General features: G+C 38.6%; 1 pseudogene; it reads right to left on the bottom strand.

The window, feature by feature from the left end:
* Window positions 1-10,975: 10,975 nt before the first annotated feature.
* Window positions 10,976-12,220, bottom strand: LOC144432095 (small nuclear ribonucleoprotein G pseudogene; annotated as a pseudogene).
* Window positions 12,221-12,883: the final 663 nt, after the last annotated feature.

Below are 12,883 nucleotides of genomic sequence, written 5' to 3'. Positions count from 1 at the left end.
TAGCACAATTGTGGAAAAAGCATGAAAATGTGAGACAAGCAAGGCATTTGTGTGACAGGCAATGCACTAGTCGAACAAATGTTAGTGGGCTCACGACAAGTTGAGGCAAGAAGGAAAAGTTTAAGACAAGCAGGACCAGTTTAATAAAGCAGGGCAAGTATGGGAAAACAAAAGCATCTATGTGATGAACAGGATAGGTGTAAGACAAACAGGAAAAGTGTGGGACAATTATGAAGATGACGATAATGGATCAACTGTGAAACAAGCAGGGTATGATAAGAAGTACGATAAGTTTGAATCAGTAAGGGAAAAGATGTGACAAGTAAGACAAATGTGAGAAAAGCAGGACAATGGCGTGAAATACAGAACAAGTGTTGTACAAGCAGGACAAATATGGATCGAGCCGGAAAAGAGCGCGACAAGCAGAACAAATGTTGGACATATTGGGCGAGTCAGACAAGTAGCACACATGTGGGATATGCAGGACAAATGTGAGACACAAAGAACAATTAGAGAAATGCGAGACAAGTGTTGTATCATCAGGATGAATTTGGGTCATACCGGGAGAGGTGTGAAATGCAGGACAAATACGAGACATTTTCAAGCAGTTTTAAGCAAGTAGCATAATTATATAAGCCGGACAAGTGAAAGACTACAACGAACGTTTTGAAAGCAAACACGACATCTGTTGGGCAGGAAAAGTAGGACAATTGTGAGACAATATGGAAACGTTTGAAACAAACAGGACTAGTATTTCAAATACGAGAAAAGTCTAAGTCGAGTAACACAATCATGTTTAAAGCAATTCAAGTGTGAGACAATAAGGACAACCGTGAGAAAAGCAGGTTAAGTGTGTGAAAAGCAGAACAAATGTGGGACGAGAAGGAAAAGCAACAGGACAAGTGTTGTACATCCATGACAATACTGAGACAAGTAGCACCATTCTGAGAAAAGCAGTCCAAGTGTGAGGCAAGAAAGACAACTATGAGAGCAGTATGGCCAAGTATGGCAGTATGACTTGGAGGGAAAGTGTTGGACTAGTATGAAATATCTGGTTTAGGCAGAACTATAATTGTGGAAAACGCACGACAAGCAGAACTACTGTGAGAAAAGGAGGGCAAGTGTTGAAAAGGCGAATCAAATTTGAGTTAAGCAAGACAAGTATGAGACAAGCAGGACAAATTTGGGCAAACTGGGTAAGTGTGAAACAAACACGACGAATTTGAATTAGGCAGGACAATTATGAGACAAACTAGACGAAAAGAGTGACAAGCAAGACAATTATGTGACAGACAGGTGAAATGTGGGACAAGCAGAACAACTGTTAGACAACATGAAAAAGTATGCGACAAGCTTGACAACTGAGATACAAGTAACGTAATTCTAGCTAAAGCAGAAAAGTGTGTGACAAGCAATACAAGTTTGAATAAAGCTAGACAAGTACGGGACAAGCACGATAAAGGTGATACAGGCAGGACAGGTATGAAACAACCAGAAAAGGTTTGAGACAAGCATGTGTTGGGCAAAAAGAAAGGTCTGAGACAATGAGCACAATTGCAGAAAAAGCAGAAAATTTTTGAGAAAAGCAGAACGACTTTGAGACAAGCATGACAAAAGATGGATTAGCGAAAGAAGTGAGGGTCAAGCAATTCAACAAAGAGAAAAGCAAGTCAAGTGTGTGAAAAACTTGTAAAGTATAAGACGAATTGCATAAGTGTGGGATAAGCAGAACATGTATAAGACAAGCAGACCAAATCCGATACCAAAAGCTGATTTCTTAGAACAGCACGACAAATGGCTCAGGCATGACAAGTGTTGGGAAAACAGGTGTTTTGGCAGGTTTTCGACAAGCAGTACTATTGTGAGGCAACAAAAAAAAAACAGTGTAAAACAGAAAACACAAATGTTGGAAATAAAGGACATTTCTGAGACATGTAGAACACATCTATCAAAAGAAATCCAAGCGTGAAACAAACAAAAAAAAAAAAAAATGTGAGAAAAGCAAGTGCTGGACTAGCGGTATAAATGTAGTTTGAGCAGGACAAGTTTGAGAAATGAAGGATAATTTTGAAACAAGTAGCACAATTTCGGGAAACGCATGACAAGTGTGAGACAAGCATGATAAATATATGACATGCCGGACAAGTGTTGGACTAACAGGACTAGTGTAGGACAAACAAGACGAAAGTTAAACAAGCTCGACAAGTTTGTGGCAAACAGGTAAAGTGTGAGACAAGAAAAACAATTGTAGAAAAAAGAATGTGTGTGAGACAAGCAGTCTGAGTAAAGTACCAGCAAGTCTGAGTAAAGTACCACAGTTTTGGGGAAAGCAGAGGAAGTGTGAGAAAATCAGACAATTTAGAAGTGCAATTGTTGGATTAGATGCCTAAATGTGGGATAGGCAGGATACGTGTGAGACAAGCAAAGAAGTTTGGGACATACAACATAATATGTCTGAGAAACGTAACATAATTCTGTAAAAAGCAATGTAAGGGACGAGCAGAGCATTTGCTTGACACGCGCGACAAATTTGAAGCAAGCAGGAAAAGAATGGGACAAGCAAGGCATGTGTGAGACAAGCGGAACAAATATGTGACAAACAAGTAAAGAGTGATAACACAAGCATGAGCGTGAAAAAAGAAGAAGAAGTGTGAAACATGAAGGGCATGTGTGAGACAACATAGAAGTTTTGGGACACGTGGTACAAGTGTGTGACATACAGGACAAGTCTGAAAAAAGTAGCACAATTGTGGCAAAAGCAGAACAAATTTGAAAAAAGCAGATCAACTGTGGACAAGGAGCAGAAATGTTGGACTAGCAGAACATATTTGAGTCGACTGGACAAGTGTATGACAAGCAGGACAGGTGCTGTACTAGCAAGACACATGTAGGTCAAGCAAGACAAGTGTGCTACTAGCAGTGCCAGTGAGAAACAATCAGGGCAATTGTGAGGTGAGGCTACCAGAAGAAGTTTGTGACAAGCGGGACAAGTTTTGGACAAACAATAGGACATGTCTGTCCCTAGTACCACAATTGTGGCAAAAGCAGTCCGACAAGCAGAACAACTGAGAGAGAAGCAGGACAAGTGTTTGACTAGCAGGAAAATGTGGGACAAGCAGGACAAGTGCCGGAATAGCACGACAAGAATGAGACAATTAGCATAATTGAGGGGAAAATAGGACAAATGTGAGACAATAAGCAAAGTCTTGGAAACAAGGCCGACATGAGTTGGAAATACAGGACTGCTCTCAGAAAAGTAGCACAATTGTAAGAAAAGGAGTCTAAGCCAAACAGCTGTGAGGAAAGCAGGACAAGCATTGGACAAGGAGGACAAATGTGGGGCATGCAGGACAACTGGGGGAAATGCTACCAAGTTTTGAAACAAGTATCACTATAGTGAAAATAGCGGGATAAGTGTTAGACAACCGGGAATAGTTTGAAACAAGCGGGAAAGGCGTTGGGCATACAGTTCCAATCTGTGACAAGTACAACATTGTGGGGAAAACAGTCGAAGTGTGAGGCAATAAAGACAACTATGAGAGAAGCAGGACAGGTCTCAGACTGGCAGAACAAATGTGAGTCAATCTGGACAAGTCCGATACCAATAACACAATTGTTTGAAACGCAGGACAAGTGTGAGACAAGCATGACAACTGTGTGAGACAATATAAAAGAGTTTGAGACAAGCAGAACGAGTTTTGGAAATAAAGGACAAGTCTGAGACAAGTAGGACAATTGTGGAAAACGCCATCCTAGTGTTGAACAATAAGGAAAACTATATATGACAGAAGCAAGACAATTTTTTGTTTTGCATGACAAGTGTGGCTCAAACAAGGAATGTGTAGAACAAGCACGACAAGTTTGGGTAAAACGGGATAAGTATGAGACAAGCAAGACGAAACGTGGGACAAGCAGGACAACAAAAATATGAGACAAGCAATACTAGTATGGGATGGGTAAGACAAGTTTGAGAAAAGCACGACAAGTGTGAGGCAAGCAGGACAGGTGTAAAACAACAACAAAAAGTTTCTGTGCAGCAGGGCAAGTGTTGGACATACAGTATAAGTCTGAAAAATATATCACAATTGTTGCAAAAACAGGATAAAGGTGGGAAAAGCAGACCAAGTGTGAGACAAGAAGCTCAAATGTTGTACTAGCAGAAAGTATGTGGATCAATCTGAACAATTTTTAAAAAAAAGTAGCACAATGGAAAGAATAGCAGAACATATGTGTGACAAGCGGGATAGGTTTTATGAAACCAGGAAAAGTTCGAGACAAATATGAGCATGAGACATTATGGGACAACAAAAAAGAATAACAACTGTGGAACAAGCATGGAGAGTGTTGGACAAGCAAGACAAGTTTGAATCAAAAGAATAAAAAAGGTGACATACACGAAAAATATGAACGACAAAGAAAGGTGTAATAAATGGGTAAATCTTGGGACAAGCAGAACGTACTATTGAGCAGGACAATTCGAGACAACCAGGTTAAGTTTAAGACAAGCAGGATAAGTGTAGGACATACAGAGCGAGTACGAGACAAATAGCACACGTTGGAGAGATGCAGGACAAGTGTGAGACAGGAAGTGTTTTATTAGCAAGATGAAATTTGATCAAATCGAAAAAGTGGGGGGAAATGCAGGATGAATTCGAGACACGTCGCAGAATTGTGGGGAAAACGTGACGAGTGTGAAACTAGCGAGACAACTGTGTGACAAACAGGACAAGTTTAGAACTTATGGAATAATTGGCAATCAATCAAGCAGGATACGCGCTGGAGAAGGAAGGAAACTATGAGACTAGCAATACTAGTTTGAATCAATCAGTAAATTAGGGGACAAACATGGCAAGTGTTGGACAACTGTGGAAAAGGCATGACAAGTGTGGATCAAGCAGAACAGGTATGAGACAGCAAGAAAAGTTTAAGACAAGTGTTGGACATATAGGATAATTCTGAAAAATTAGGAAAATTGTGGCAAAAAGGACAACTGTGAGAACGGAAGAACAACTATGGGACAAGCATCACACGTTTGACCACAAATGCCACCAATTGGCATAAAAAGGACAACTGTGACAAAAACTAGACCAAATCTGGTACATAGAACTCATTTGTTAGACAACAAAAAAAACAGTTTTAAACACAAAAATGAAAAATGTTGGAAATACTGGACATTCCTGAGACAAGTACTTCTCTGAAAAGAAGTCAAAGTGTGAAATCAAAACGACAACTGCGAGAAGAGCAATACAAAGGTTTAAGCAAGACAAGTTTAAGAAATGTAGGATAATCCCGAAACAAGTAGCACATTTGTGGGAAACACATACCAGTTGTGAGACAAGCAGGACAAGTCTGAAAAAAGTAGCATAATTGTGGCAGCCGGACAATTGTGAGACAAGCAAGACAAGCGTTCGACAACCTGGAAAAATTTGAGACAAGCAGGGAAAATGTTGGATATACAAGATTAATCTGTTAAAGGTATCCCCATGTTAGGAAAACAGTCCAAGTATGAGGACAACTATGATAGGAGCAGAACATGTGTTGGACTAACACGACAAAAGTAGGACAGGCATGGCAAGTGGTACGAACAGGACAATTTTTCGACAAGCAGGACAAGTGTGAGACAATCAAGACAAGTGTTGTCGCAGTAGGACAAATCTGGATTAAGCAGGGCAAGTTTGAGACAACCAGGAAAAATTTGAGATAGGCGAGAAATATTTTGGAAATACAACAAGACATGTGGAACAACAATTGTGAAAACTCTGAGAAAAGAATGCTAGATTGACTGGACAAATCTGGGTCAATCGGGACCAATGCGGGAAAACCAGGACATGTTTGAAACAAGTGGCATAATTGGAAGAATGGTAAGACAAGTGTGAGTCAACCTGGAAAAGTTTGAGACTTTTACGACATGTGTTATACATACCGAGCAAGTATGAGAAAAGTTGTATAAATCTGGGAAAAGAAGTCCAAGCAGGACAAGTATGAAGAAGCAGACCAAGTGTGAGATGAGCAGGACATCATTGGCTAATGTTGCCGGAAACGCAGAGACTAAAGGACAGATGGCAGCACATATTTCTTGTAGTAAAAGCATCTTTTTTTCGTAAACGTGTAACTTTTGGAAATGGGAACATTATTCGTTACTAAATTTCTAAGGAAAAAATAATTTGCTTCCAAGCTTTTCTGGCTTACGACTGTAATAGCGGTACCAGTTCATGTCGGGTATGGGATTTGTTAATTAGCCAGTTATTTATTTTCAGATTTCAGGATTCATGGACTTGATGTGCGGTACGTACCGGGGAAAGTGAGTTTTAAGTATTTTGCGGAGTCTAAAGCTACCGCAAAACCATGGCGGGATTTCCAAACCATGGCCGCTATGGTCAAACAATGGCGGCTGACTTTTAGCTGCCACGTGAGGCGGGGTATCACGGGAGCAAATTGAAAACCAATGGCGGGTAAAATTTTGCTGCAAAAAAACAAGGCATGTAGGCTGTAATGGCAGGAGTCGGCAGGACTGCCCCTGATGGTAACAAACTTTGGGTAAGTTGGAACAGTTTCCTTATAGAGTTAAATATATATATTGTTTTGATGGATTTGGGGTTAGGTTTCAGTACATATAATTCCGCACGATAAACTAAAATACTTTGCTCATGACTTTGTGAATATACCGGTGCTACCGCCATAAAACCATGGCAATAGACGGCGAGGTTCGTTCGTGGCAGGAGTGGTAAGAATTGCGCACAACCGGTATCGTAATGTGCAAATAGTTCTGTTTCAGTAAACAGGTATGTTAGATCATAGGTCACCAAAATACAGATCCGGCCCGTGAGGTCCTTTCATCTTGCCCGCAATAACACAAAAAAATGAACGAATTTTTTTCCAATGAATGTTTCCCCGAGCATCGACTTCCCCATTCATTTCGTAACATTGGCCAATCAGCAAGATGCAAAAATTGACTTTTGTCACTCGGACAGATTTTCGGTCGTGGTTTCAATTCAAACAATATCTCGTTTTCGCGATTTTGAATGCTATTCGTTAGTTTTTAATCGTGATTCCGAAATTCAAGTATGAATCAAATAAGTCAATCATCATTTTGCCTTCTTATGAGTTGTAGTTAAATTGCAGTAATCAAAATGCACTCGTACACTCGTTGCGCGTGCTTTCAATGTACAGGGTTACATAGAAGTCGAACATGCATTTTGCACTAATAGTACAAGTCACGTTAACTTTTGTACTGCTTACATGTGGATATTCATGTAGTGTACCGGCAATCTATGAAACAATTATCCAAGTTCAGAATATCTTCTAATATGGTCTGACGTCCATTTTCTTCTCAATATTCGCTTCACGTTATGCTATTTTATTCGTTTTATTAATTATCAATCTTAATACAACCAAACACTCCAATGAAAATCAACAAACAGAAAGGGTACAACGAAAATAACAAAGATACACAGCACTGACAATAACCAATTCCGTAGTTCAACCTATAGCAAAACACCAAAACAACTGCAATTGCACTATACTCAAACAATAAAACCATCCTATTGATCAATATTAGAATATCCAAATTCATCATAAACCATAAAATCAATAATAAACACCCTGGGTACCCTTCTCAAGAACTAACATTAATTTAACAGACACGAAAAAAACTAAAACACTAAGAATCCAACTAAAACAACCACAACTGCACTGCCGCAAACCACAGTATAGGCTGACAGGAAACCAGAGGACAGATCGACAGTGTCACAGCGCCCTCAGTGTTAAAAATACAAAATATAGCAATAATATCACATGACATCATTTAAATTAAAAGATAAAACAAGGGTCGTCACATCCATGAGAACAATTGTTTTGCTAACGGCTAACCTCAGGATAGTTGTGTAGAAAATTTGTTTTGCTATGATGTTCTTGATTCTGCGATATAGAATTTAATATTCAAGACTTCAGAAATGTTGGATTTATATATTGTTGAATAAATTTAATGGATTTCTCAACTTCTGGGAATTGATTGTATTGTATTGACAAAAATATTTGTCCGGCCCGTTTCAACACAGTTCGAGTCATACCTGGCCCGCGGTCAAAAAAGTTTGGTGACCTCTGAGTTAGATGATAAGATGAAAATACTGTAAAATGATAAACTAGCTTATTCCCGTAACCTGCTACACTGTCGGACTGTATTAACTAATGTGCATTTTGGATTGGTGGCTGGGTCTGTAGGTGGGAATGGGATTAAAATACTCAATTACAAAGCAGTTCTCTCATTCCAAAAATATCCCCCACATTAAAAGACATAAATTAGAACAATGAGTGTAAACCCCTCCTGTACGAGACAGTATGGGCCTCTATATCGACTCAATACAGCAAACTGGCACTGGATCGGCCGCCTCGCTACGCATGACTCTTGCGTCAGTGGGGCGCTACAACGTCATCATTTTGCTATACCTTGGAGCTTATGGAAGAGAATTTCCTTTGAAATTTATTTACATATATGAAATGGTTTTATTGATGGAAATAACTAACAGATATACTGAGGCATCAGGATAAAGTAGGGTGTCGTGGCATCTGTCAGTCATCCCTGCGTCGGTACCATGGCATAAGTTATCAAAGTGGAGTAGGAAAAATTCTGCTGTTCTGCGATTGCATTTATTGAATAGTAATTCAAACTTTATATCAGGATTATAGCACATTAGTAGGAATTTAGATATTTCCAGGGCCTACAGAAGTACTGGTACTACAAAAAAAAAATTTCCCGTATCCAATCAGTCCCTCCTCCTACGACTGTGAGATACTAATAAGCTGACCAAAATTGATATGCACTGAAATATGGAGATCTTATTTATCCTAGATATCAGTCGAAAGTTTTTAAAGAAATAACGAAACGGATCAATGTAAATTAGGATGCTGGTGGGCTCACACTGGAATTTTCATAGAATAAATTTCTGCCAACCTCGAATCAGATTTTCATTTTTGAATGGAAAATTAACTTTGCTTTATTTTAACTGTTCAATTGAAAAATTTGGGATAAACGGTTCTCAAATCATTTGAATACCACTGCAGCACCGCCCCACTTGTCAATAGTCTCAAGTTTGTTCTTGGTCTTCAGTCTATGGACCTTTCCCCGACCTTTAACCCCCAGAAAATTCTTCCTATACTTTACCATTGCAAAATTTCCGGGGCTAGTTTAAAAGTGCTTTTGCGAGTTGGCGTCTGTAAAATGGGGTATATGTTTCAAACCATCATTATGATTTATTGCATACAACAATCTGTTTTTTAAAGGTACCGGTAAAGAATTTCAGGCTAGTCTATCACAGCTATTCCTACACTAATTTTTATTACTGCAATTAAATAAAAACTCCTAGGAAGACAGAGTGATCATTGAATTATCTGATTTATATTTAAGTTTCCAAAACACAACTGAAAACTAACGAATAGAGTTCAAAAACGCGAAAACGAGGTAATGTTTACAACCACGATTGAAAATCTGTCTGAGTGAAAAAAGTGTCTGAGCGGATGCGAAAAGGGGGCATTGTTACGTCACTTTTTGCATTTTGCTGATTGGCCAATGTCACGAAGTAAACAAGGAAGTCGATGCTCGGGGAAAGGTCCATAGTGGTTCTTCAGTCTTCGGACCTTTAACCCCGAAAAATTCTTCCTATACTTTACCATTGCAAAATTTTTGGGGCCTATTTTAAGAGTTGTTTCGCGATTTGGCGCCTGTAAACTGGTGTATTTGTGTCAAACCATGATTCAACAACAATCTGTTTTTTAAAAGTGCAGGTAAAGAATTTTAGCCTAGTCTATCACAGCTATTTCACACTAATTATTTATTACTGCAATTAAATTAAAACTCCTAAGAAGACAGAGTGATCATTGAAATATCAGATTTATGTTTAAATATCCGAAACACAACTGAAAACTGACGAATAGAGGTTATAAACGCGAAAACGACGTGATGTTTACGACCGAGCCTGAAAATCTGTCCGAGTGAGAAAAGTGTCTGAGCGGATGCGAAAAGGGAGCATTGTTACGTCACTTTTGCATCTCGTTGATTGGCCAATGTCACGAAGTAAACAAGGAAGTCGATGCTCGGGGGAAGGTCCTTAGTGCTTTTAACTTCAATTTTCAAGTCCCATGATTTTGCAGACTCGGATGCTGCAAATTTATTAAACATAAAAAAGGTAACAAAGAAAGATGACTGAAATAATTAACAGTGAATAATTAAATGTGACCATATAATACCTTGTAGGTGCTGTAGTAAAATTTCTGAAAATACTTCAAATTCTGCAATCATTCAGAAAATGTCTGCTACTACTTCTAAACTAACTAAAGAATCGTTATTACCACTCATGAGCAAAGGATTGGATTCATTTTTCTGTCTGTCGGCCTCAAGAAACAACTTCATAACATTTAAACTTCAGTAACTTGCCTTAAAACGAAGCTTGTTCCTGTTGAAATCTGCTTTGTGTTTTTTAAACTTTGATAATAAAAAAATAATGCTCTGGCCCAAATGAGTGTGATTTTAATTAAATACACTGTGGACATCCCTGCAGTCATAATATAATTTGTAACATGGCTGGAATGGTGGCCCTTGGAAAAGGTACAGTAATTTTATTTCTAATATGAGGGTTGGTTGATATTCACTTCAGTCGTTGCTGTGCTGTTCGCTGCCCATGCACAGATAGGCAGAATTCTCTGTGCAAGGAAAACATAAATGAACGACTCTATTGGATATTCTTGATTTCTTTATTGGCAGAAGATTGTCACACACTGTTGTCGAGGCATTTACTTGGCGCTCCCGAAGTATGTACACCAAGATGGCGCACAACCCGAACCCCACTTTGCTATATGTGGTGTTGCCACCTTTAAATTTTTCGATACCTCTCCGTTGTGTAATCCCTTGGGCCGAATAATTTGTTTTATTTCTGAGCCATTTTTGGTTTATTACGTTGGAATTTTAGGTCCTTGATCAATCAATCAATCAATTTTATTTCGGTCGCTCTGGTATAAAACAAAACAATAACAAACACAAAACACAGAGGACCTGGAGGACGGGCATAACTTAAAGAAAAGTTAAAAACGTGAAAATACGCGCCCGTCCACCAAAAACAGTCAAATAACACAATAAAACAAAAATACACGATACAGAATCGGGCAATAACTTCAAATGAATAAATTTGTGTATAACAGTGACAACAATGAGTTTATTTTAAAGAGGGGTCATACAGATAAGTAAACATCGTTTTTATGTGTAACAAGAAAATGAAGTGATTGTAGGAATAACACTGCAAATGGTAAAGAAAAACTGTGATTAGAATAAACAGGTCGTTTGAATGATGACTTTGTTCGAACATTAAATGACTGATAAAAATTGTTGAAAGAGGTGCTTTGGGGTGTTGATCAACTAAAAAAATAGTGCTGTGATGGTGTGGTGCTTATAATAAACTATGTTAAAATCTTAGGCGAACTGGAAAGCTATTCAGTGCCTTCCAGCGGATCCTTGTTTAATGTTAAAGAGTCATCTGAACATAGAAGAATGAAGCGCCTGAATTGGGGCCACAGTTTGAATATGTTATGAGATGGAGCCAATATGATTTCGAACCAGCTCTCCAGCCCTGCTTGCACTGAAGTTAAAATTATCAAGAATTGAAAGAGTCCTATCTTAAGAATTTTCTGGTCTACCATATTTTAGAAAATGAAATCCACTATCCCAGGGCAGAATCATTGTATCCGTTCCAATGCTTCCAACATTAATATCGAATTTTCACGAACGACCACCATTCCAACAGGTGCAGTGGTCCCATCTTTTCTGCACTCTGTTCCATCATCCACATCTAGATTCATGAAAGGATCGAAACCTCGCAATATATCCGTAACAGATCGTTCACCATTTAAGTTTAAATCCAATTCTTTATCCATAAACTTCTTTAATTCCGGTGGATGGTCTTTGCTCATGTTGATAATACCGAAACATACACCGCGTAGCATTCTCTGGTCTTTTCAAGCAGACACGTCCGCACCCGACGACGGCCGGAACGGAATCCTTGATGGTAGTATAAAACATGAATATGATAGCATTCTTATAAGAATACAGGAATGTAGACATTTTAAAATTCCGTTGGATAGACAACTACAATAATTATTTATAAAATAGCTAGCCATCCTACTCAATGGCTTATTTTCATTTTTTTTTAAATATCCACTCCTCACTTTCATCATCCTGAGCCCTCCTGTAACATTTTAATACAGTAATAATATTGAGCATCTGATCTTTTGCACCCCACATAAACTTCCATACAATACATAGTTTCTAATATAGTGATGTGATAATCTGAAATGTATTTAAAATTAATAATAATAATAATAATTACAGAGAATTATCAGCCCGGTAATGTCATTCATTTATACCCGTCGCATTCTCCATCGGCTGTAGCTGAAAACTACACGCAGTTGAGAGAATACCGTAGCGCCGCACTCAAGCGTAGCGAGAGAGCTTGTAACATAAATAAACAAAGACGAAAAAAGCGGTTGTGGTGCAAGACATTCTCGTTTCAGTTTGTTTTATCGAACCAAATGTTCGGGACATCTCTGTTATTAAGAACTGTGTCTTACCAGCCTACGGTTCCAGTGTTCGGGTCAGCTTTGAGATACTGAGGATTAAATGCAAAAATATGTGAGATATCTGCTAAGCCTTGCTGTTGTAATGTGGATTGCTCCATCCACTGATCTATATATCAAGTCTTTGGAACATTTAACTAGCCTAGTTCTGTAGTTACCGTACCGTACCGTAATACCTTACTGACTTCATGGCTGAGAATGAGATGAGGGCTCATGTATCATCATACAGTCATATGATTCTGTGATTGCAGGATTGAGTCGTCTT

This window comes from Styela clava, chromosome 14 (genome assembly GCF_964204865.1).
Source record: "Styela clava chromosome 14, kaStyClav1.hap1.2, whole genome shotgun sequence".
NCBI classification, from domain to species: domain Eukaryota; kingdom Metazoa; phylum Chordata; class Ascidiacea; order Stolidobranchia; family Styelidae; genus Styela; species Styela clava.
This window is presented reverse-complemented; position numbering and strand designations above follow the sequence as displayed.